Source organism: Meles meles, chromosome 1, assembly GCF_922984935.1.
Source record: "Meles meles chromosome 1, mMelMel3.1 paternal haplotype, whole genome shotgun sequence".
Classification (NCBI taxonomy): domain Eukaryota; kingdom Metazoa; phylum Chordata; class Mammalia; order Carnivora; family Mustelidae; genus Meles; species Meles meles.
Window position 1 is genome coordinate 83690952 of NC_060066.1, and position 25503 is coordinate 83716454.

A 25503-nucleotide genomic window follows, 5' to 3' on the forward strand; every position below is an offset into this window, starting at 1 on the left:
TTCACCAACACCACACATTTTTGATGACTATAGCTGTAGATCTTGAAACTGGGTGGAAGGATTCCTTTGGTTTTCTTCTTTAGTTTTATTTTCTCATCTTTTTCTAGGTTCTGACGTGGAGAGCTTATTGTTTTGAGACAGAGAGAGAGAGAGAGAGAGAGAGAGAGTGAGAGAGAGACAGGGAAGGGGTACAGAGAGAGAGAGAGAGAGAGAGAGAGAGATTATTAAACAGCCTCCATGCCCAGCACCAGCACAATGCAGGTTCAGTCTCACAACCTCGAGTTTAATCATGACCCGAGTCAAAATCAAGAGTTGGACTAACAGACTGAGCCTCCCAGATGCTCCTCCTCCTTTCTAACATAGGCAGTGATTGCTCTACATGGTGCTGTCCATTGATTGTGCTGTGTCCCACACATTTTCATATGTTGTATGTTCATTTTCCTTCACTTCAATGCATTGAGATTTGATCTTTGATCTTTGATCATCTAGAAGGTCACTTTCTCAGTGTTTGGATATTTGTTAGTTTTCTCCTTTGGATACCTAGTTTGCTTTTTAAATATATTTTTTTTAATGTTGAAATTGTACTTCCGAGAAATTGATCGATAGGGTTGTCTTTGTTTCAGGTGTACAATAGAGCGATTCCCCTCCCCTACCCCACCTGCTGTCAGCTCCGGTTGCAGGCACTGATGTGCCTTGGAGACTCAGGTGCACCTCCCCCACCCCTCCTCCCTTCAGCTCCTGTTGCCAGGCACTGGTTTGCGTTGGAGACGGAACCCTCCTGGGGGTTCCAAGCACTTCCTAGTGGCCCAGAAGACACTGGTGATCGGAGACCAAGCCACAAGGCTCTTTGGAGCCAGCTGGTGGCCATCCAAATGCCTCCCCACACAGTTCTGGAGACGCTGTGGGCTGTCCTGGAGCAGCTGTGGGCTGCTGGGTTGGTGATAGATGAACGTTGGCCACATGTGCCACGAGTCTCTGGGTTTCGCTGGGAGATCCTGGTGTGCACTGCAGTGGTGGTGTTCCTGGGAAAGAGTGCACTCAGCTTCCGAAGAAGAAAGGGGCAGTGTGCCCAGAACGAGGAAGTCTCTGGAAAAGGCATGGAGAAGACCGAACCGGACGCACAAGCCCGTGGAGCTGTCGCATCATCCGAGCCAAAGGCCAGTCCTCTCCCGTTCCAGCTTCTTGCTCTGGCTGCCCTGAATCAAGATGCCGGGTGTTGGTCAGTGGGAAACACCACGCAACTGCTGAAGGGAGTTCGGGAAAGGCTGTTGAAGAGCCCTCAGCAGCTGCCTCATGAAAATCCCATCTGTGGAGCAGCCCAGGAAGATGGAGAAGCCCTGGTGAGGAAAACACCAGAAGGCTTCAAGGACAGCCGTGATCTGCAGGCAAGTGCAGACCCGCTGGTTCAGGAGATTGGCAGCTGTGGACAGAGAGTGCAGGACGAGGCAGGGCAGGCAGGCAGGCCAGAGCTTCCTGAAGGAGGAGTGCGGCGGCAGGCCAGCGCTGAGGGCCAGAGCCAACAGCACACCCTCAGCCAGATCCTCCTGAAGGGGATGCATGTGCTAGAGCTGCTTGGAGATCATCTGGAAGGTGGGGGCTCAAGGAGGCAGGTGGAGACTGGCTCCTCCTCCCCTGACCACGTGCCCTCAGGCGGGAGCCCCGTGAACCAATTCAAGCCGTCCAGGGCACTGAAGAAGGCACGTCAGAGGAATGAAGAGCTCCCAAGAAACCCAACAAGCCACCAAGCTGAGCAAGGACCTGTTCACCTTCGGAACACCCTCCTGGACGGTGAGATTCCGAAGTTGCGCCTGAAGCTTGAGGCAGAGCCGAAGCTGTGCGAAGAGCACCTCAGACACCTGGAGAGGAAGATGATGGAGGAGAAGGCACGCTGCCTGCAAGTGAAGAACGAGCTTGCCAAGGTGCGCAGGAAGGCGGATGCTGCCCACTGGCACTTGGGCCTCTATAGGAACATGGCCGCCGACCTGCACCGAGAATGGCAGAAAATCTCCTCCTTGCATGAGTGGGAGCGCCTCCTGGTGGAGAAGTGGAGTGAGGAGAGCCAGAAGGCTGTCCTGTGGGCAGAGAGGGAGTTCCAAAGGCTCCAGGCCCAAAACCATTGCCTCAGGCAGAAGCTGGCCAACTCTGGGCCCAAGGTCCAGCCTGTCTCCGGGGGGCCTCCTGCTCCTGCTCCTGCTGTTCCGGGCACAGCCTCCAAATACCCTCAAGGGCCAAAGGCTCCCCTGAAACCCAGGAAGCCCAAGAAGGGAGCAAGGGTGCACTGGCCAGACTCCAAGTTCTCGGGTCCCCTGCAGGTCTGATTCCCTTGCCCAGCAGCCACCAACACTCACAACCAGAGCACAGAAGCTCCTGTGCTTACTCCTTCAGCCATACCCATGGCTCCTTTGACTTGAGATCCACCCCATCCTTTAGCCTGATGCTCCATATTCCCTGGAGCCGTATGAGTGTGAGAGAATATTTTCCAGTGTTAAGCGTAACACAAATAAAAATAAAAATATCCAATGGCTGAGACTACTGCTACTGAGAATGGATTTGATTAAGGGATTCTATGCCAAGCAAGGGACGGTTTGAAGTGTCTTTTATCGATCCCTTAATCGTCCCAATAACCCAGTGTGTCATGTCTGACTGAGGTTCAGACAGGGGAAACAACTTGCCCCAAGATCACACAGCTAGTGAATTTCAGAGCTCCCGTTCCAAACCAGGGTTGTCTAATGATCACCTGCTGTGCCAATAACTTCTACTACTATGCCTACTACTCTTCTTCTTCTTCTTCTTCTTCTTCTTCTTCTTCTTCTTCTTCTTCTTCGGAGAGACAGAAAGGGTGACGGCGCACACATACACACACACACACAAAGGAATGCACACACATGCAGGCGGGGGAGGGGCCGAGTTAGAGAGATTCCTCGCCAGGCTTGGGACTCAAGTGCTGAACCAGACGCTGGTCTGGATTTCCCAGATCACGTGATCAGCCCTGAACCGAAATCAGGAGCCAGACACTGAACTGACAGGCACCCTTGGGCAAGGAACTTCTAGGCAAGCTGCTGAAGGATCCCAGAAGGGCTTGGTAAAATGTTCCCCTCGTTCACGTCCTAGGATGTGATGATTCTATGCAAAGATAATAGTGCATATAATATAATCTAACATAATATATAATAATATAAGGATGCAGAGATTATAGTGGTGGCTAGCTGTGGTCAAGTCCCAGCCAAGGAGGGAGGGCAGCCTTTAAGGGTCTCCAACGATTCCCATCTTGGGTACACATCGTTTTGTGTTCCATACTCTACCTCTTGATTCGAGTCAGAACTACTGACTCCCTTGTAAAGGACAGAATGTGGCCAAAGTGATAGGATGTCCCTTCGGAGGTGAGTTTACAAAGAGACTGGTCTCCTCTTGGGCTTGCCCGCCCTCCGTCCCTCCCTCCCTCATCTGTTCCCAGGGAAGCCAGCTGCTCCTTGGGAGCTTTATGCTGGAGAGGCCCATGGGGCAAGGAATGACTCTTTCTTGCTTCCAGCAATGGAGGGCCTCTGGCTGCTCACAGCCAGCTGAGTGAGCTCAAAAGCAGACTTACCCCCAACAAGCCCGCAGATGACTGAAGATCCAGAGGTCCTCTGGACTGCAGCCTTGTGAGAGATCCTGAGCCACAGGGACCTGGCTAGTTGCACCTGGATGGCTGGCCCACAGAAACCATATCAGGTTATGAATGTTGTTTTAGGCCCATTGGTTCGGGGAAAACCTTCAAGAAAGACAGGAGTGGGAAGCCAAATGTTTGGCTTCTGACCCACCCCCCCTCTCCTGGGGTTGAAATTCCAGGGAAATCAAGAGATGGTCGAAACGCCTGAGAGATGAGGGTAAACAATGGAAGAGAGAGGACATCTATTCTGATCGCCATGGATCTCTCTGAGAGGACATCCTCCCACTTGATCCTCCTGTGTCGAAGGGTGGCAAATGCAGGGGGAGACACCTGGCAGTGTGGTCCAAGTCGGCTGAGAGCACTCGACCCAGCCCCACAGAGCCTCCTAGAAGGCAGAGAAAGAGCCCAGAAGTTCCCTGGGGCCCCTAGAGAAGGCCCCGAGAGAATGAGATGAGTTGAAAGCCTGGGACCTGGTCGTTGGACTTCTAGGCTGGAGGGGAGATGGCCTGTGGAAGGGCCACTGCCCGCAACCCCTGTTGGACCAGACCCCTCCTGTCTGCTTTGGGAGCCTGGGGGTGAATATGAGAATGAATTCATGTAGAAGAGATGGTGTTCTAATGCTTGGTTTCAACTTCTTGAAATCCTTTCAACTTCTTGAAATCGTTGACATTCCTTTTCTCCTTGTCCCCAGGACCACCATGAATGGGAAGGGGCCTTCAAAGAAGCAAGATGAGAACATCTCTTACAAGGCTGTCCAGTGTCAATATCCAACCACTGCAGTCACTTCTACCCCCTTGGCAGCCCCACTGCTTCCATCAGGACCCAGATCCGTTCCTGTACAGGTTTTTGAGCAAACGTAAGTTTGGATTTCTCGCAGAGAAATGCCAAGAGTGCAATGACTGGGGTCCTAGGGTGGTTGCAAGTCTAGTTTTCAGAGAAACTGTGTGGAGGGTTGGGTCACTCTACTGTGCACCCGAAAAGCATATTCTACTGCTTGTTCCCTGGAATTTAAATCCAGGCCTTGAAAAAGAAAAGGAACTGTGAACTGTTTTCAAGAGGGAGCTCTATCATCTTCCATTCCCAACAGCGATGCAGGAGCGATCCAGTCGTTCCACATCCTGCCTTGCATTGGGGAGTGGGGTCTCTCTCTCCCTCTCGGGTGCATTTGGTTTGCATCATGCTGATAGGTGTGCAGTGAGAGCTCATTGGAGTTTGAATTTGAATTGCCCCGATGGTAACTTTTTATGGGATTTCCATCTGTATACTCTTTGGTAAAGTGTTTCGGTCTTTTGCCCATTTTTTTTGTTTTTGTTCTTTTCAGACTGGATGGCTTGCTTCTTTGGGGGTCCACTTTTGAGGTTCTCTCCTTCCGACAGGAGTCCTTTATCAGGTATGTGGTTTGCACCTATTTTCTCCCAGTTTGTAGCTTCCCTTTTGGGTCTTCTTCACAAGGTGTTTCACACATGACAGACTTCCAATTCTGATTGTTGGATCATGTCTAATGAATCAACTCTTCTTGAACGGAACATGATTTGATGTCCAGTCGGAGGATTCTTTACCTAGCTGTCCATTCTGGACATTTTTTTCCCTAGAAGATTTATCATTTTACATAGAAGGCGGTGATTAATTTTGAGTTAATTTAACAAATTTTTTTCTCTTTTTGAGAGAGTGAGCATGCGCATGAGTGGGGCGTGGGGTGGAGGGAGAAGCGAAAAGAGCGTCCTTAAGCAGACTCCCCAGTGAGCTTGGAGCCTGATTTTGTCCCGGGACCCTGAGAGCATGACAAGAGCCGAAATTAAGAGCTGGCTGCCTCAGCGACTGAGTCACCCAGGCGCCACGAGTTCAGTTTTGTACAGAGGATGAGCCTTCGATTGTGGTCCTCGTCCTCCTCGTCCTCCACCTCCACCTCCTCCTCCTCTCTGCCCCTCCCTCTTCTTCTTCTCCTTCTTCTTCTTTGTCTCTGGAAGTCCACTTGCTCTAGCACCATTTCTTCAAAACGCTGTCACTCCTCCATTGAATTGCTTTTCCCCTTTGTCAGAATCCCATTGACATGTTGGTGGTTGGTCTCTTTCTGGGTTTGATCCTGTTCCACTTATCTATCTTTATACTGTTCCATTTGTCTATCCCTTCACCAACACCACACATTTTTGATGACTATAGCTGTAGATCTTGAAACTGGGTGGAAGGATTCCTTTGGTTTTCTTCTTTAGTTTTATTTTCTCATCTTTTTCTAGGTTCTGACGTGGAGAGCTTATTGTTTTGAGACAGAGAGAGAGAGAGAGAGAGAGAGAGTGAGAGAGAGACAGGGAAGGGGTACAGAGAGAGAGAGAGAGAGAGAGAGAGAGAGAGATTATTAAACAGCCTCCATGCCCAGCACCAGCACAATGCAGGTTCAGTCTCACAACCTCGAGTTTAATCATGACCCGAGTCAAAATCAAGAGTTGGACTAACAGACTGAGCCTCCCAGATGCTCCTCCTCCTTTCTAACATAGGCAGTGATTGCTCTACATGGTGCTGTCCATTGATTGTGCTGTGTCCCACACATTTTCATATGTTGTATGTTCATTTTCCTTCACTTCAATGCATTGAGATTTGATCTTTGATCTTTGATCATCTAGAAGGTCACTTTCTCAGTGTTTGGATATTTGTTAGTTTTCTCCTTTGGATACCTAGTTTGCTTTTTAAATATATTTTTTTTAATGTTGAAATTGTACTTCCGAGAAATTGATCGATAGGGTTGTCTTTGTTTCAGGTGTACAATAGAGCGATTCCCCTCCCCTACCCCACCTGCTGTCAGCTCCGGTTGCAGGCACTGATGTGCCTTGGAGACTCAGGTGCACCTCCCCCACCCCTCCTCCCTTCAGCTCCTGTTGCCAGGCACTGGTTTGCGTTGGAGACGGAACCCTCCTGGGGGTTCCAAGCACTTCCTAGTGGCCCAGAAGACACTGGTGATCGGAGACCAAGCCACAAGGCTCTTTGGAGCCAGCTGGTGGCCATCCAAATGCCTCCCCACACAGTTCTGGAGACGCTGTGGGCTGTCCTGGAGCAGCTGTGGGCTGCTGGGTTGGTGATAGATGAACGTTGGCCACATGTGCCACGAGTCTCTGGGTTTCGCTGGGAGATCCTGGTGTGCACTGCAGTGGTGGTGTTCCTGGGAAAGAGTGCACTCAGCTTCCGAAGAAGAAAGGGGCAGTGTGCCCAGAACGAGGAAGTCTCTGGAAAAGGCATGGAGAAGACCGAACCGGACGCACAAGCCCGTGGAGCTGTCGCATCATCCGAGCCGAAGGCCAGTCCTCTCCCGTTCCAGCTTCTTGCTCTGGCTGCCCTGAATCAAGATGCCGGGTGTTGGTCAGTGGGAAACACCACGCAACTGCTGAAGGGAGTTCGGGAAAGGCTGTTGAAGAGCCCTCAGCAGCTGCCTCATGAAAATCCCATCTGTGGAGCAGCCCAGGAAGATGGAGAAGCCCTGGTGAGGAAAACACCAGAAGGCTTCAAGGACAGCCGTGATCTGCAGGCAAGTGCAGACCCGCTGGTTCAGGAGATTGGCAGCTGTGGACAGAGAGTGCAGGACGAGGCAGGGCAGGCAGGCAGGCCAGAGCTTCCTGAAGGAGGAGTGCGGCGGCAGGCCAGCGCTGAGGGCCAGAGCCAACAGCACACCCTCAGCCAGATCCTCCTGAAGGGGATGCATGTGCTAGAGCTGCTTGGAGATCATCTGGAAGGTGGGGGCTCAAGGAGGCAGGTGGAGACTGGCTCCTCCTCCCCTGACCACGTGCCCTCAGGCGGGAGCCCCGTGAACCAATTAAAGCCGTCCAGGGCACTGAAGAAGGCACGTCAGAGGAATGAAGAGCTCCCAAGAAACCCAACAAGCCACCAAGCTGAGCAAGGACCTGTTCACCTTCGGAACACCCTCCTGGACGGTGAGATTCCGAAGTTGCGCCTGAAGCTTGAGGCAGAGCCGAAGCTGTGCGAAGAGCACCTCAGACACCTGGAGAGGAAGATGATGGAGGAGAAGGCACGCTGCCTGCAAGTGAAGAACGAGCTTGCCAAGGTGCGCAGGAAGGCGGATGCTGCCCACTGGCACTTGGGCCTCTATAGGAACATGGCCGCCGACCTGCACCGAGAATGGCAGAAAATCTCCTCCTTGCATGAGTGGGAGCGCCTCCTGGTGGAGAAGTGGAGTGAGGAGAGCCAGAAGGCTGTCCTGTGGGCAGAGAGGGAGTTCCAAAGGCTCCAGGCCCAAAACCATTGCCTCAGGCAGAAGCTGGCCAACTCTGGGCCCAAGGTCCAGCCTGTCTCCGGGGGGCCTCCTGCTCCTGCTCCTGCTGTTCCGGGCACAGCCTCCAAATACCCTCAAGGGCCAAAGGCTCCCCTGAAACCCAGGAAGCCCAAGAAGGGAGCAAGGGTGCACTGGCCAGACTCCAAGTTCTCGGGTCCCCTGCAGGTCTGATTCCCTTGCCCAGCAGCCACCAACACTCACAACCAGAGCACAGAAGCTCCTGTGCTTACTCCTTCAGCCATACCCATGGCTCCTTTGACTTGAGATCCACCCCATCCTTTAGCCTGATGCTCCATATTCCCTGGAGCCGTATGAGTGTGAGAGAATATTTTCCAGTGTTAAGCGTAACACAAATAAAAATAAAAATATCCAATGGCTGAGACTACTGCTACTGAGAATGGATTTGATTAAGGGATTCTATACCAAGCAAGGGACGGTTTGAAGTGTCTTTTATCGATCCCTTAATCGTCCCAATAACCCAGTGTGTCATGTCTGACTGAGGTTCAGACAGGGGAAACAACTTGCCCCAAGATCACACAGCTAGTGAATTTCAGAGCTCCCGTTCCAAACCAGGGTTGTCTAATGATCACCTGCTGTGCCAATAACTTCTACTACTATGCCTACTACTCTTCTTCTTCTTCTTCTTCTTCTTCTTCTTCTTCTTCTTCTTCTTCTTCTTCTTCTTCTTCTTCTTCTTCGGAGAGACAGAAAGGGTGACGGCGCACACATACACACACACACACAAAGGAATGCACACACATGCAGGCGGGGGAGGGGCCGAGTTAGAGAGATTCCTCGCCAGGCTTGGGACTCAAGTGCTGAACCAGACGCTGGTCTGGATTTCCCAGATCACGTGATCAGCCCTGAACCGAAATCAGGAGCCAGACACTGAACTGACAGGCACCCTTGGGCAAGGAACTTCTAGGCAAGCTGCTGAAGGATCCCAGAAGGGCTTGGTAAAATGTTCCCCTCGTTCACGTCCTAGGATGTGATGATTCTATGCAAAGATAATAGTGCATATAATATAATCTAACATAATATATAATAATATAAGGATGCAGAGATTATAGTGGTGGCTAGCTGTGGTCAAGTCCCAGCCAAGGAGGGAGGGCAGCCTTTAAGGGTCTCCAACGATTCCCATCTTGGGTACACATCGTTTTGTGTTCCATACTCTACCTCTTGATTCGAGTCAGAACTACTGACTCCCTTGTAAAGGACAGAATGTGGCCAAAGTGATAGGATGTCCCTTCGGAGGTGAGTTTACAAAGAGACTGGTCTCCTCTTGGGCTTGCCCGCCCTCCGTCCCTCCCTCCCTCATCTGTTCCCAGGGAAGCCAGCTGCTCCTTGGGAGCTTTATGCTGGAGAGGCCCATGGGGCAAGGAATGACTCTTTCTTGCTTCCAGCAATGGAGGGCCTCTGGCTGCTCACAGCCAGCTGAGTGAGCTCAAAAGCAGACTTACCCCCAACAAGCCCGCAGATGACTGAAGATCCAGAGGCCCTCTGGACTGCAGCCTTGTGAGAGATCCTGAGCCACAGGGACCTGGCTAGTTGCACCTGGATGGCTGGCCCACAGAAACCATATCAGGTTATGAATGTTGTTTTAGGCCCATTGGTTCGGGGAAAACCTTCAAGAAAGACAGGAGTGGGAAGCCAAATGTTTGGCTTCTGACCCACCCCCCCTCTCCTGGGGTTGAAATTCCAGGGAAATCAAGAGATGGTCGAAACGCCTGAGAGATGAGGGTAAACAATGGAAGAGAGAGGACATCTATTCTGATCGCCATGGATCTCTCTGAGAGGACATCCTCCCACTTGATCCTCCTGTGTCGAAGGGTGGCAAATGCAGGGGGAGACACCTGGCAGTGTGGTCCAAGTCGGCTGAGAGCACTCGACCCAGCCCCACAGAGCCTCCTAGAAGGCAGAGAAAGAGCCCAGAAGTTCCCTGGGGCCCCTAGAGAAGGCCCCGAGAGAATGAGATGAGTTGAAAGCCTGGGACCTGGTCGTTGGACTTCTAGGCTGGAGGGGAGATGGCCTGTGGAAGGGCCACTGCCCGCAACCCCTGTTGGACCAGACCCCTCCTGTCTGCTTTGGGAGCCTGGGGGTGAATATGAGAATGAATTCATGTAGAAGAGATGGTGTTCTAATGCTTGGTTTCAACTTCTTGAAATCCTTTCAACTTCTTGAAATCGTTGACATTCCTTTTCTCCTTGTCCCCAGGACCACCATGAATGGGAAGGGGCCTTCAAAGAAGCAAGATGAGAACATCTCTTACAAGGCTGTCCAGTGTCAATATCCAACCACTGCAGTCACTTCTACCCCCTTGGCAGCCCCACTGCTTCCATCAGGACCCAGATCCGTTCCTGTACAGGTTTTTGAGCAAACGTAAGTTTGGATTTCTCGCAGAGAAATGCCAAGAGTGCAATGACTGGGGTCCTAGGGTGGTTGCAAGTCTAGTTTTCAGAGAAACTGTGTGGAGGGTTGGGTCACTCTACTGTGCACCCGAAAAGCATATTCTACTGCTTGTTCCCTGGAATTTAAATCCAGGCCTTGAAAAAGAAAAGGAACTGTGAACTGTTTTCAAGAGGGAGCTCTATCATCTTCCATTCCCAACAGCGATGCAGGAGCGATCCAGTCGTTCCACATCCTGCCTTGCATTGGGGAGTGGGGTCTCTCTCTCCCTCTCGGGTGCATTTGGTTTGCATCATGCTGATAGGTGTGCAGTGAGAGCTCATTGGAGTTTGAATTTGAATTGCCCCGATGGTAACTTTTTATGGGATTTCCATCTGTATACTCTTTGGTAAAGTGTTTCGGTCTTTTGCCCATTTTTTTTGTTTTTGTTCTTTTCAGACTGGATGGCTTGCTTCTTTGGGGGTCCACTTTTGAGGTTCTCTCCTTCCGACAGGAGTCCTTTATCAGGTATGTGGTTTGCACCTATTTTCTCCCAGTTTGTAGCTTCCCTTTTGGGTCTTCTTCACAAGGTGTTTCACACATGACAGACTTCCAATTCTGATTGTTGGATCATGTCTAATGAATCAACTCTTCTTGAACGGAACATGATTTGATGTCCAGTCGGAGGATTCTTTACCTAGCTGTCCATTCTGGACATTTTTTTCCCTAGAAGATTTATCATTTTACATAGAAGGCGGTGATTAATTTTGAGTTAATTTAACAAATTTTTTTCTCTTTTTGAGAGAGTGAGCATGCGCATGAGTGGGGCGTGGGGTGGAGGGAGAAGCGAAAAGAGCGTCCTTAAGCAGACTCCCCAGTGAGCTTGGAGCCTGATTTTGTCCCGGGACCCTGAGAGCATGACAAGAGCCGAAATTAAGAGCTGGCTGCCTCAGCGACTGAGTCACCCAGGCGCCACGAGTTCAGTTTTGTACAGAGGATGAGCCTTCGATTGTGGTCCTCGTCCTCCTCGTCCTCCACCTCCACCTCCTCCTCCTCTCTGCCCCTCCCTCTTCTTCTTCTCCTTCTTCTTCTTTGTCTCTGGAAGTCCACTTGCTCTAGCACCATTTCTTCAAAACGCTGTCACTCCTCCATTGAATTGCTTTTCCCCTTTGTCAGAATCCCATTGACATGGTGGTGGTTGGTCTCTTTCTGGGTTTGATCCTGTTCCACTTATCTATCTTTATACTGTTCCATTTGTCTATCCCTTCACCAACACCACACATTTTTGATGACTATAGCTGTAGATCTTGAAACTGGGTGGAAGGATTCCTTTGGTTTTCTTCTTTAGTTTTATTTTCTCATCTTTTTCTAGGTTCTGACGTGGAGAGCTTATTGTTTTGAGACAGAGAGAGAGAGAGAGAGAGAGTGAGAGAGAGACAGGGAAGGGGTACAGAGAGAGAGAGAGAGAGAGAGAGAGAGAGAGAGAGATTATTAAACAGCCTCCATGCCCAGCACCAGCACAATGCAGGTTCAGTCTCACAACCTCGAGTTTAATCATGACCCGAGTCAAAATCAAGAGTTGGACTAACTGACTGAGCCTCCCAGATGCTCCTCCTCCTTTCTAACATGGGCAGTGATTGCTCTACATGGTGCTGTCCATTGATTGTGCTGTGTCCCACACATTTTCATATGTTGTATGTTCATTTTCCTTCACTTCAATGTATTGAGATTTGATCTTTGATCTTTGATCATCTAGAAGGTTACTTTCTCAGTGTTTGGATATTTGTTCGTTTTCTCCTTTGGATACCTAGTTTGCTTTTTAAATATTTTTTTTTTAATGTTGAAATTGTACTTCCGAGAAAATGATCGATAGGGTTGTCATTGTTTCAGGTGTACAATATAGCGATTCCCCTCCCCTACCCCACCTGCTGTCAGCTCCGGTTGCAGGCACTGATGTGCCTTGGAGACTCAGGTGCACCTCCCCCACCCCTCCTCCCTTCAGCTCCTGTTGCCAGGCACTGGTTTGCGTTGGAGACGGAACCCTCGTAGGGGTTCCAAGCACTTCCTAGTGGCCCAGAAGACACTGGTGATCGGAGACCAAGACACAAGGCTCTTTGGAGCCAGCTGGTGGCCATCCAAATGCCTCCCCACACAGTTGTGGAGCCGCTGTGGGCTGTCCTGGAGCAGCTGTGGGCTGCTGGGTTGGTGATAGACGAACGTTGGCCACATGTGCCACGAGTCTCTGGGTTTCGCTGGGAGATCCTGGTGTGCACTGCAGTGGTGGTGTTCCTGGGAAAGAGTGCACTCAGCTTCCGAAGAAGAAAGGGGCAGTGTGCCCAGAACGAGGAAGTCTCTGGAAAAGGCATGGAGAAGACCGAACCGGACGCACAAGCCCGTGGAGCTGTCGCATCATCCGAGCCGAAGGCCAGTCCTCTCCCGTTCCAGCATCTTGCTCTGGCTGCCCTGAATCAAGATGCCGGGTATTGGTCAGTGGGAAACACCACGCAACTGCGGAAGGGAGTTCGGGAAAGGCTGTTGAAGAGCCCTCACCAGCTGCCTCCTGAAAATCCCATCTGTGGAGCAGCCCAGGAAGATGGAGAAGCCCTGGTGAGGAAAACACCAGAAGGCTTCAAGGACAGCCGTGATCTGCAGGCAAGTGCAGACCCGCTGGTTCAGGAGATTGGCAGCTGTGGACAGAGAGTGCAGGACGAGGCAGGGCAGGCAGGCAAGCCAGAGCTTCCTGAAGGAGGAGTGCGGCGGCAGGACAGCGCTGAGGGCCAGAGCCAACAGCACACCCTCAGCCAGATCCTCCTGAAGGGGATGCATGTGCTAGAGCTGCTTGGAGATCATCTGGAAGGTGGGGGCTCAAGGAGGCAGGTGGAGACTGGCTCCTCCTCCCCTGACCACGTGCCCTCAGGCGGGAGCCCCGTGAACCAATTAAAGCCGTCCAGGGCACTGAAGAAGGCACGTCAGAGGAATGAAGAGCTCCCAAGAAACCCAGCAAGCCACCAAGCTGAGCAAGGACCTGTTCACCTTCGGAACACCCTCCTGGACGGTGAGATTCCGAAGTTGCGCCTGAAGCTTGAGGCAGAGCCGAAGCTGTGCGAAGAGCACCTCAGACACCTGGAGAGGAAGATGATGGAGGAGAAGGCACGCTGCCTGCAAGTGAAGAACGAGCTTGCCAAGGTGCGCAGGAAGGCGGATGCTGCCCACTGGCACTTGGGCCTCTATAGGAACATGGCCGCCGACCTGCACCGAGAATGGCAGAAAATCTCCTCCTTGCATGAGCGGGAGCGCCTCCTGGTGGAGAAGTGGAGTGAGGAGAGCCAGAAGGCTGTCCTGTGGGCAGAGAGGGAGTTCCAAAGGCTCCAGGCCCAAAACCATTGCCTCAGGCAGAAGCTGGCCAACTCTGGGCCCAAGGTCCAGCCTGTCTCCGGGGGGCCTCCTGCTCCTGCTCCTGCTGTTCCGGGCACAGCCTCCAAATACCCTCAAGGGCCAAAGGCTCCCCTGAAACCCAGGAAGCCCAAGAAGGGAGCAAGGGTGCACTGGCCAGACTCCAAGTTCTCGGGTCCCCTGCAGGTCTGATTCCCTTGCCCAGCAGCCACCAACACTCACAACCAGAGCACAGAAGCTCCTGTGCTTACCCCTTCAGCCATACCCATGGCTCCTTTGACTTGAGATCCACCCCATCCTTTAGCCTGATGCTCCATATTCCCTGGAGCCGTATGAGTGTGAGAGAATATTTTCCAGTGTTAAGCGTAACACAAATAAAAATAAAAATATCCAATGGCTGAGACTACTGCTACTGAGAATGGATTTGATTAAGGGATTCTATGCCAAGCAAGGGACGGTTTGAAGTGTCTTTTATCGATCCCTTAATCGTCCCAATAACCCAGTGTGTCATGTCTGACTGAGGTTCAGATAGGGGAAACAACTTGCCCCAAGATCACACAGCTAGTGAATTTCAGAGCTCCCGTTCCAAACCAGGGTTGTCTAATGATCACCTGCTGTGCCAATAACTTCTACTACTATGCCTACTACTGTTCTTCTTCTTCTTCTTCTTCTTCTTCTTCTTCTTCTTCTCCTTCTCCTTCTCCTTCTCCTTCTCCTTCTCCTTCTCCTTCTCCTTCTCCTTCTCCTTCTCCTTCTCCTTCTCCTTCTTCTTCTTCTTCTTCTACAGAAAGGGTGACGGCGCACACATACACACACACAAAGGAACGCACACACATGCAGGCGGGGGAGGGGCCGAGTTAGAGAGATTCCTCGACAGGCTTGGGACTCAAGTGCTGAACCAGACGCTGGTCTGGATTTCCGAGATCACGTGATCAGCCCTGAACCGAAATCAGGAGCCAGACACTGACCTGACAGGCACCCTTGGGCAAGGAACTTCTAGGCAAGCTGCTGAAGGATCCCAGAAGGGCTTGGTAAAATGTTCCCCTCGTTCACGTCCTAGGATGTGATGATTCTATGCAAAGATAATAGTTCATATAATATAATCTAACATAATATATAATAATATAAGGATGCAGAGATTATAGTGGTGGCTAGCTGTGGTCAAGTCCCAGCCAAGGAGGGAGGGCAGCCTTTAAGGCTCTCCAACGATTCCCATCTTGGGTACACATCGTTTTGTGTTCCATACTCTACCTCTTGATTCGAGTCAGAACTACTGACTCCCTTGTAAAGGACAGAATGTGGCCAAAGTGATAGGATGTCCCTTCGGAGGTGAGTTTACAAAGAGACTGGTCTCCTCTTGGGCTTGCCCGCCCTCCGTCCCTCCCTCCCTCATCTGTTCCCAGGGAAGCCAGCTGCTCCTTGGGAGCTTTATGCTGGAGAGGCCCATGGGGCAAGGAATGACTCTTTCTTGCTTCCAGCAATGGAGGGCCTCTGGCTGCTCACAGCCAGCTGAGTGAGCTCAAAAGCAGACTTACCCCCAACAAGCCCGCAGATGACTGAAGATCCAGAGGCCCTCTGGACTGCAGCCTTGTGAGAGATCCTGAGCCACAGGGACCTGGCTAGTTGCACCTGGATGGCTGGCCCACAGAAACCATATCAGGTTATGAATGTTGTTTTAGGCCCATTGGTTCGGGGAAAACCTTCAAGAAAGACAGGAGTGGGAAGCCAAATGTTTGGCTTCTGACCCACCCCCCCTCTCCTGGGGTTGAAATTCCAGGGAAATCAAGAGATGGTCGAAACGCCTGAGAGATGAGGGTAAACAATGGAAGAGAGAGGACATCTATTCTGATCGCCATGGATCTCTCTGAGAGGACATCCTCCCACTTGATCCTCCTGTGTCGAAGGGTGGCAAATGCAGGGGGAGACACCTGGCAGTGTGGTCCAAGTCGGCTGAGAGCACTCGACCCAGCCCCACAGAGCCTCCTAGAAGGCAGAGAAAGAGCCCAGAAGTTCCCTGGGGCCCCTAGAGAAGGCCCCGAGAGAATGAGATGAGTTGAAAGCCTGGGACCTGGTCGTTGGACTTCTAGGCTGGAGGGGAGATGGCCTGTGGAAGGGCCACTGCCCGCAACCCCTGTTGGACCAGACCCCTCCTGTCTGCTTTGGGAGCCTGGGGGTGAATATGAGAATGAATTCATGTAGAAGAGATGGTGTTCTAATGCTTGGTTTCAACTTCTTGAAATCCTTTCAACTTCTTGAAATCGTTGACATTCCTTTTCTCCTTGTCCCCAGGACCACCATGAATGGGAAGGGGCCTTCAAAGAAGCAAGATGAGAACATCTCTTACAAGGCTGTCCAGTGTCAATATCCAACCACTGCAGTCACTTCTACCCCCTTGGCAGCCCCACTGCTTCCATCAGGACACAGATCCGTTCCTGTACAGGTTTTTGAGCAAACGTAAGTTTGGATTTCTCGCAGAGAAATGCCAAGAGTGCAATGACTGGGGTCCTAGGGTGGTTGCAAGTCTAGTTTTCAGAGAAACTGTGTGGAGGGTTGGGTCACTCTACTGTGCACCCGAAAAGCATATTCTACTGCTTGTTCCCTGGAATTTAAATCCAGGCCTTGAAAAAGAAAAGGAACTGTGAACTGTTTTCAAGAGGGAGCTCTATCATCTTCCATTCCCAACAGCGATGCAGGAGCGATCCAGTCGTTCCACATCCTGCCTTGCATTGGGGAGTGGGGTCTCTCTCTCCCTCTCGGGTGCATTTGGTTTGCATCATGCTGATAGGTGTGCAGTGAGAGCTCATTGGAGTTTGAATTTGAATTGCCCCGATGGTAACTTTTTATGGGATTTCCATCTGTATACTCTTTGGTAAAGTGTTTCGGTCTTTTGCCCATTTTTTTTGTTTTTGTTCTTTTCAGACTGGATGGCTTGCTTCTTTGGGGGTCCACTTTTGAGGTTCTCTCCTTCCGACAGGAGTCCTTTATCAGGTATGTGGTTTGCACCTGTTTTCTCCCAGTTTGTAGCTTCCCTTTTGGGTCTTCTTCACAAGGTGTTTCACACATGACAGACTTCCAATTCTGATTGTTGGATCATGTCTAATGAATCAACTCTTCTTGAACGGAACATGATTTGATGTCCAGTCGGAGGATTCTTTACCTAGCTGTCCATTCTGGACATTTTTTTCCCTAGAAGATTTATCATTTTACATAGAAGGCGGTGATTAATTTTGAGTTAATTTAACAAATTTTTTTCTCTTTTTGAGAGAGTGAGCATGCGCATGAGTGGGGCGTGGGGTGGAGGGAGAAGCGAAAAGAGCGTCCTTAAGCAGACTCCCCAGTGAGCTTGGAGCCTGATTTTGTCCCGGGACCCTGAGAGCATGACAAGAGCCGAAATTAAGAGCTGGCTGCCTCAGCGACTGAGTCACCCAGGCGCCACGAGTTCAGTTTTGTACAGAGGATGAGCCTTCGATTGTGGTCCTCGTCCTCCTCGTCCTCCACCTCCACCTCCTCCTCCTCTCTGCCCCTCCCTCTTCTTCTTCTCCTTCTTCTTCTTTGTCTCTGGAAGTCCACTTGCTCTAGCACCATTTCTTCAAAACGCTGTCACTCCTCCATTGAATTGCTTTTCCCCTTTGTCAGAATCCCATTGACATGTTGGTGGTTGGTCTCTTTCTGGGTTTGATCCTGTTCCACTTATCTATCTTTATACTGTTCCATTTGTCTATCCCTTCACCAACACCACACATTTTTGATTACTATAGCTGTAGATCTTGAAACTGGGTGGAAGGATTCCTTTGGTTTTCTTCTTTAGTTTTATTTTCTCATCTTTTTCTAGGTTCTGACGTGGAGAGCTTATTGTTTTGAGACAGAGAGAGAGAGAGAGAGAGTGAGAGAGAGACAGGGAAGGGGTACAGAGAGAGAGAGAGAGAGAGAGAGAGAGATTATTAAACAGCCTCCATGCCCAGCACCAGCACAATGCAGGTTCAGTCTCACAACCTCGAGTTTAATCATGACCCGAGTCAAAATCAAGAGTTGGACTAACTGACTGAGCCTCCCAGATGCTCCTCCTCCTTTCTAACATGGGCAGTGATTGCTCTACATGGTGCTGTCCATTGATTGTGCTGTGTCCCACACATTTTCATATGTTGTATGTTCATTTTCCTTCACTTCAATGTATTGAGATTTGATCTTTGATCTTTGATCATCTAGAAGGTTACTTTCTCAGTGTTTGGATATTTGTTCGTTTTCTCCTTTGGATACCTAGTTTGCTTTTTAAATATTTTTTTTTTAATGTTGAAATTGTACTTCCGAGAAAATGATCGATAGGGTTGTCATTGTTTCAGGTGTACAATATAGCGATTCCCCTCCCCTACCCCACCTGCTGTCAGCTCCGGTTGCAGGCACTGATGTGCCTTGGAGACTCAGGTGCACCTCCCCCACCCCTCCTCCCTTCAGCTCCTGTTGCCAGGCACTGGTTTGCGTTGGAGACGGAACCCTCGTAGGGGTTCCAAGCACTTCCTAGTGGCCCAGAAGACACTGGTGATCGGAGACCAAGCCACAAGGCTCTTTGGAGCCAGCTGGTGGCCATCCAAATGCCTCCCCACACAGTTGTGGAGCCGCTGTGGGCTGTCCTGGAGCAGCTGTGGGCTGCTGGGTTGGTGATAGACGAACGTTGGCCACATGTGCCACGAGTCTCTGGGTTTCGCTGGGAGATCCTGGTGTGCACTGCAGTGGTGGTGTTCCTGGGAAAGAGTGCACTCAGCTTCCGAAGAAGAAAGGGGCAGTGTGCCCAGAACGAGGAAGTCTCTGGAAAAGGCATGGAGAAGACCGAACCGGACGCACAAGCCCGTGGAGCTGTCGCATCATCCGAGCCGAAGGCCAGTCCTCTCCCGTTCCAGCATCTTGCTCTGGCTGCCCTGAATCAAGATGCCGGGTATTGGTCAGTGGGAAACACCATGCAACTGCGGAAGGGAGTTCGGGAAAGGCTGTTGAAGAGCCCTCACCAGCTGCCTCCTGAAAATCCCATCTGTGGAGCAGCCCAGGAAGATGGAGAAGCCCTGGTGAGGAAAACACCAGAAGGCTTCAAGGACAGCCGTGATCTGCAGGCAAGTGCAGACCCGCTGGTTCAGGAGATTGGCAGCTGTGGACAGAGAGTGCAGGACGAGGCAGGGCAGGCAGGCAAGCCAGAGCTTCCTGAAGGAGGAGTGCGGCGGCAGGCCAGCGCTGAGGGCCAGAGCCAACAGCACACCCTCAGCCAGATCCTCCTGAAGGGGATGCATGTGCTAGAGCTGCTTGGAGATCATCTGGAAGGTGGGGGCTCAAGGAGGCAGGTGGAGACTGGCTCCTCCTCCCCTGACCACGTGCCCTCAGGCGGGAGCCCCGTGAACCAATTCAAGCCGTCCAGGGCACTGAAGAAGGCACGTCAGAGGAATGAAGAGCTCCCAAGAAACCCAACAAGCCACCAAGCTGAGCAAGGACCTGTTCACCTTCGGAACACCCTCCTGGACGGTGAGATTCCGAAGTTGCGCCTGAAGCTTGAGGCAGAGCCGAAGCTGTGCGAAGAGCACCTCAGACACCTGGAGAGGAAGATGATGGAGGAGAAGGCACGCTGCCTGCAAGTGAAGAACGAGCTTGCCAAGGTGCGCAGGAAGGCGGATGCTGCCCACTGGCACTTGGGCCTCTATAGGAACATGGCCGCCGACCTGCACCGAGAATGGCAGAAAATCTCCTCCTTGCATGAGTGGGAGCGCCTCCTGGTGGAGAAGTGGAGTGAGGAGAGCCAGAAGGCTGTCCTGTGGGCAGAGAGGGAGTTCCAAAGGCTCCAGGCCCAAAACCATTGCCTCAGGCAGAAGCTGGCCAACTCTGGGCCCAAGGTCCAGCCTGTCTCCGGGGGGCCTCCTGCTCCTGCTCCTGCTGTTCCGGGCACAGCCTCCAAATACCCTCAAGGGCCAAAGGCTCCCCTGAAACCCAGGAAGCCCAAGAAGGGAGCAAGGGTGCACTGGCCAGACTCCAAGTTCTCGGGTCCCCTGCAGGTCTGATTCCCTTGCCCAGCAGCCACCAACACTCACAACCAGAGCACAGAAGCTCCTGTGCTTACCCCTTCAGCCATACCCATGGCTCCTTTGACTTGAGATCCACCCCATCCTTTAGCCTGATGCTCCATATTCCCTGGAGCCCTATGAGTGTGAGAGAATATTTTCCAGTGTTAAGCGTAACACAAATAAAAATAAAAATATCCAATGGCTGAGACTACTGCTACTGAGAATGGATTTGATTAAGGGATTCTATGCCAAGCAAGGGACGGTTTGAAGTGTCTTTTATCGATCCCTTAATCGTCCCAATAACCCAGTGTGTCATGTCTGACTGAGGTTCAGATAGGGGAAACAACTTGCCCCAAGATCACACAGCTAGTGAATTTCAGAGCTCCCGTTCCAAACCAGGGTTGTCTAATGATCACCTGCTGTGCCAATAACTTCTACTACTATGCCTACTACTGTTCTTCTTCTTCTTCTTCTTCTCCTTCTTCTTCTTCTTCTTCTTCTTCTTCTTCTTCTTCTTCTTCTTCTTCTTCTTCTTCTTCTTCTTCTTCTTCTCCTTCTCCTTCTCCTTCTCCTTCTCCTTCTCCTTCTCCTTCTCCTTCTCCTTCTCCTTCTCCTTCTCCTTCTCCTTCTCCTTCTCCTTCTCCTTCTTCTTCTACAGAAAGGGTGACGGCGCACACATACACACACACAAAGGAACGCACACACATGCAGGCGGGGGAGGGGCCGAGTTAGAGAGATTCCTCGACAGGCTTGGGACTCAAGTGCTGAACCAGACGCTGGTCTGGATTTCCCAGATCACGTGATCAGCCCTGAACCGAAATCAGGAGCCAGACACTGACCTGACAGGCACCCTTGGGCAAGGAACTTCTAGGCAAGCTGCTGAAGGATCCCAGAAGGGCTTGGTAAAATGTTCCCCTCGTTCACGTCCTAGGATGTGATGATTCTATGCAAAGATAATAGTTCATATAATATAATCTAACATAATATATAATAATATAAGGATGCAGAGATTATAGTGGTGGCTAGCTGTGGTCAAGTCCCAGCCAAGGAGGGAGGGCAGCCTTTAAGGCTCTCCAACGATTCCCATCTTGGGTACACATCGTTTTGTGTTCCATACTCTACCTCTTGATTCGAGTCAGAACTACTGACTCCCTTGTAAAGGACAGAATGTGGCCAAAGTGATAGGATGTCCCTTCGGAGGTGAGTTTACAAAGAGACTGGTCTCCTCTTGGGCTTGCCCGCCCTCCGTCCCTCCCTCCCTCATCTGTTCCCAGGGAAGCCAGCTGCTCCTTGGGAGCTTTATGCTGGAGAGGCCCATGGGGCAAGGAATGACTCTTTCTTGCTTCCAGCAATGGAGGGCCTCTGGCTGCTCACAGCCAGCTGAGTGAGCTCAAAAGCAGACTTACCCCCAACAAGCCCGCAGATGACTGAAGATCCAGAGGCCCTCTGGACTGCAGCCTTGTGAGAGATCCTGAGCCACAGGGACCTGGCTAGTTGCACCTGGATGGCTGGCCCACAGAAACCATATCAGGTTATGAATGTTGTTTTAGGCCCATTGGTTCGGGGAAAACCTTCAAGAAAGACAGGAGTGGGAAGCCAAATGTTTGGCTTCTGACCCACCCCCCCTCTCCTGGGGTTGAAATTCCAGGGAAATCAAGAGATGGTCGAAACGCCTGAGAGATGAGGGTAAACAATGGAAGAGAGAGGACATCTATTCTGATCGCCATGGATCTCTCTGAGAGGACATCCTCCCACTTGATCCTCCTGTGTCGAAGGGTGGCAAATGCAGGGGGAGACACCTGGCAGTGTGGTCCAAGTCGGCTGAGAGCACTCGACCCAGCCCCACAGAGCCTCCTAGAAGGCAGAGAAAGAGCCCAGAAGTTCCCTGGGGCCCCTAGAGAAGGCCCCGAGAGAATGAGATGAGTTGAAAGCCTGGGACCTGGTCGTTGGACTTCTAGGCTGGAGGGGAGATGGCCTGTGGAAGGGCCACTGCCCGCAACCCCTGTTGGACCAGACCCCTCCTGTCTGCTTTGGGAGCCTGGGGGTGAATATGAGAATGAATTCATGTAGAAGAGATGGTGTTCTAATGCTTGGTTTCAACTTCTTGAAATCCTTTCAACTTCTTGAAATCGTTGACATTCCTTTTCTCCTTGTCCCCAGGACCACCATGAATGGGAAGGGGCCTTCAAAGAAGCAAGATGAGAACATCTCTTACAAGGCTGTCCAGTGTCAATATCCAACCACTGCAGTCACTTCTACCCCCTTGGCAGCCCCACTGCTTCCATCAGGACCCAGATCCGTTCCTGTACAGGTTTTTGAGCAAACGTAAGTTTGGATTTCTCGCAGAGAAATGCCAAGAGTGCAATGACTGGGGTCCTAGGGTGGTTGCAAGTCTAGTTTTCAGAGAAACTGTGTGGAGGGTTGGGTCACTCTACTGTGCACCCGAAAAGCATATTCTACTGCTTGTTCCCTGGAATTTAAATCCAGGCCTTGAAAAAGAAAAGGAACTGTGAACTGTTTTCAAGAGGGAGCTCTATCATCTTCCATTCCCAACAGCGATGCAGGAGCGATCCAGTCGTTCCACATCCTGCCTTGCATTGGGGAGTGGGGTCTCTCTCTCCCTCTCGGGTGCATTTGGTTTGCATCATGCTGATAGGTGTGCAGTGAGAGCTCATTGGAGTTTGAATTTGAATTGCCCCGATGGTAACTTTTTATGGGATTTCCATCTGTATACTCTTTGGTAAAGGGTTTCGGTCTTTTGCCCATTTTTTTTGTTTTTGTTCTTTTCAGACTGGATGGCTTGCTTCTTTGGGGGTCCACTTTTGAGGTTCTCTCCTTCCGACAGGAGTCCTTTATCAGGTATGTGGTTTGCACCTATTTTCTCCCAGTTTGTAGCTTCCCTTTTGGGTCTTCTTCACAAGGTGTTTCACACATGACAGACTTCCAATTCTGATTGTTGGATCATGTCTAATGAATCAACTCTTCTTGAACGGAACATGATTTGATGTCCAGTCGGAGGATTCTTTACCTAGCTGTCCATTCTGGACATTTTTTTCCCTAGAAGATTTATCATTTTACATAGAAGGCGGTGATTAATTTTGAGTTAATTTAACAAATTTTTTTCTCTTTTTGAGAGAGTGAGCATGCGCATGAGTGGGGCGTGGGGTGGAGGGAGAAGCGAAAAGAGCGTCCTTAAGCAGACTCCCCAGTGAGCTTGGAGCCTGATTTTGTCCCGGGACCCTGAGAGCATGACAAGAGCCGAAATTAAGAGCTGGCTGCCTCAGCGACTGAGTCACCCAGGCGCCACGAGTTCAGTTTTGTACAGAGGATGAGCCTTCGATTGTGGTCCTCGTCCTCCTCGTCCTCCACCTCCACCTCCTCCTCCTCTCTGCCCCTCCCTCTTCTTCTTCTCCTTCTTCTTCTTTGTCTCTGGAAGTCCACTTGCTCTAGCACCATTTCTTCAAAACGCTGTCACTCCTCCATTGAATTGCTTTTCCCCTTTGTCAGAATCCCATTGACATGTTGGTGGTTGGTCTCTTTCTGGGTTTGATCCTGTTCCACTTATCTATCTTTATACTGTTCCATTTGTCTATCCCTTCACCAACACCACACATTTTTGATTACTATAGCTGTAGATCTTGAAACTGGGTGGAAGGATTCCTTTGGTTTTCTTCTTTAGTTTTATTTTCTCATCTTTTTCTAGGTTCTGACGTGGAGAGCTTATTGTTTTGAGACAGAGAGAGAGAGAGAGAGAGAGAGTGAGAGAGAGACAGGGAAGGGGTACAGAGAGAGAGAGAGAGAGAGAGAGAGAGAGAGATTATTAAACAGCCTCCATGCCCAGCACCAGCACAATGCAGGTTCAGTCTCACAACCTCGAGTTTAATCATGACCCGAGTCAAAATCAAGAGTTGGACTAACTGACTGAGCCTCCCAGATGCTCCTCCTCCTTTCAAACATGGGCAGTGATTGCTCTACATGGTGCTGTCCATTGATTGTGCTGTGTCCCACACATTTTCATATGTTGTATGTTCATTTTCCTTCACTTCAATGTATTGAGATTTGATCTTTGATCTTTGATCATCTAGAAGGTTACTTTCTCAGTGTTTGGATATTTGTTCGTTTTCTCCTTTGGATACCTAGTTTGCTTTTTAAATATTTTTTTTTTAATGTTGAAATTGTACTTCCGAGAAAATGATCGATAGGGTTGTCATTGTTTCAGGTGTACAATATAGCGATTCCCCTCCCCTACCCCACCTGCTGTCAGCTCCGGTTGCAGGCACTGATGTGCCTTGGAGACTCAGGTGCACCTCCCCCACCCCTCCTCCCTTCAGCTCCTGTTGCCAGGCACTGGTTTGCGTTGGAGACGGAACCCTCGTAGGGGTTCCAAGCACTTCCTAGTGGCCCAGAAGACACTGGTGATCGGAGACCAAGCCACAAGGCTCTTTGGAGCCAGCTGGTGGCCATCCAAATGCCTCCCCACACAGTTGTGGAGCCGCTGTGGGCTGTCCTGGAGCAGCTGTGGGCTGCTGGGTTGGTGATAGACGAACGTTGGCCACATGTGCCACGAGTCTCTGGGTTTCGCTGGGAGATCCTGGTGTGCACTGCAGTGGTGGTGTTCCTGGGAAAGAGTGCACTCAGCTTCCGAAGAAGAAAGGGGCAGTGTGCCCAGAACGAGGAAGTCTCTGGAAAAGGCATGGAGAAGACCGAACCGGACGCACAAGCCCGTGGAGCTGTCGCATCATCCGAGCCGAAGGCCAGTCCTCTCCCGTTCCAGCATCTTGCTCTGGCTGCCCTGAATCAAGATGCCGGGTATTGGTCAGTGGGAAACACCATGCAACTGCGGAAGGGAGTTCGGGAAAGGCTGTTGAAGAGCCCTCACCAGCTGCCTCCTGAAAATCCCATCTGTGGAGCAGCCCAGGAAGATGGAGAAGCCCTGGTGAGGAAAACACCAGAAGGCTTCAAGGACAGCCGTGATCTGCAGGCAAGTGCAGACCCGCTGGTTCAGGAGATTGGCAGCTGTGGACAGAGAGTGCAGGACGAGGCAGGGCAGGCAGGCAAGCCAGAGCTTCCTGAAGGAGGAGTGCGGCGGCAGGCCAGCGCTGAGGGCCAGAGCCAACAGCACACCCTCAGCCAGATCCTCCTGAAGGGGATGCATGTGCTAGAGCTGCTTGGAGATCATCTGGAAGGTGGGGGCTCAAGGAGGCAGGTGGAGACTGGCTCCTCCTCCCCTGACCACGTGCCCTCAGGCGGGAGCCCCGTGAACCAATTCAAGCCGTCCAGGGCACTGAAGAAGGCACGTCAGAGGAATGAAGAGCTCCCAAGAAACCCAACAAGCCACCAAGCTGAGCAAGGACCTGTTCACCTTCGGAACACCCTCCTGGACGGTGAGATTCCGAAGTTGCGCCTGAAGCTTGAGGCAGAGCCGAAGCTGTGCGAAGAGCACCTCAGACACCTGGAGAGGAAGATGATGGAGGAGAAGGCACGCTGCCTGCAAGTGAAGAACGAGCTTGCCAAGGTGCGCAGGAAGGCGGATGCTGCCCACTGGCACTTGGGCCTCTATAGGAACATGGCCGCCGACCTGCACTGAGAATGGCAGAAAATCTCCTCCTTGCATGAGTGGGAGCGCCTCCTGGTGGAGAAGTGGAGTGAGGAGAGCCAGAAGGCTGTCCTGTGGGCAGAGAGGGAGTTCCAAAGGCTCCAGGCCCAAAACCATTGCCTCAGGCAGAAGCTGGCCAACTCTGGGCCCAAGGTCCAGCCTGTCT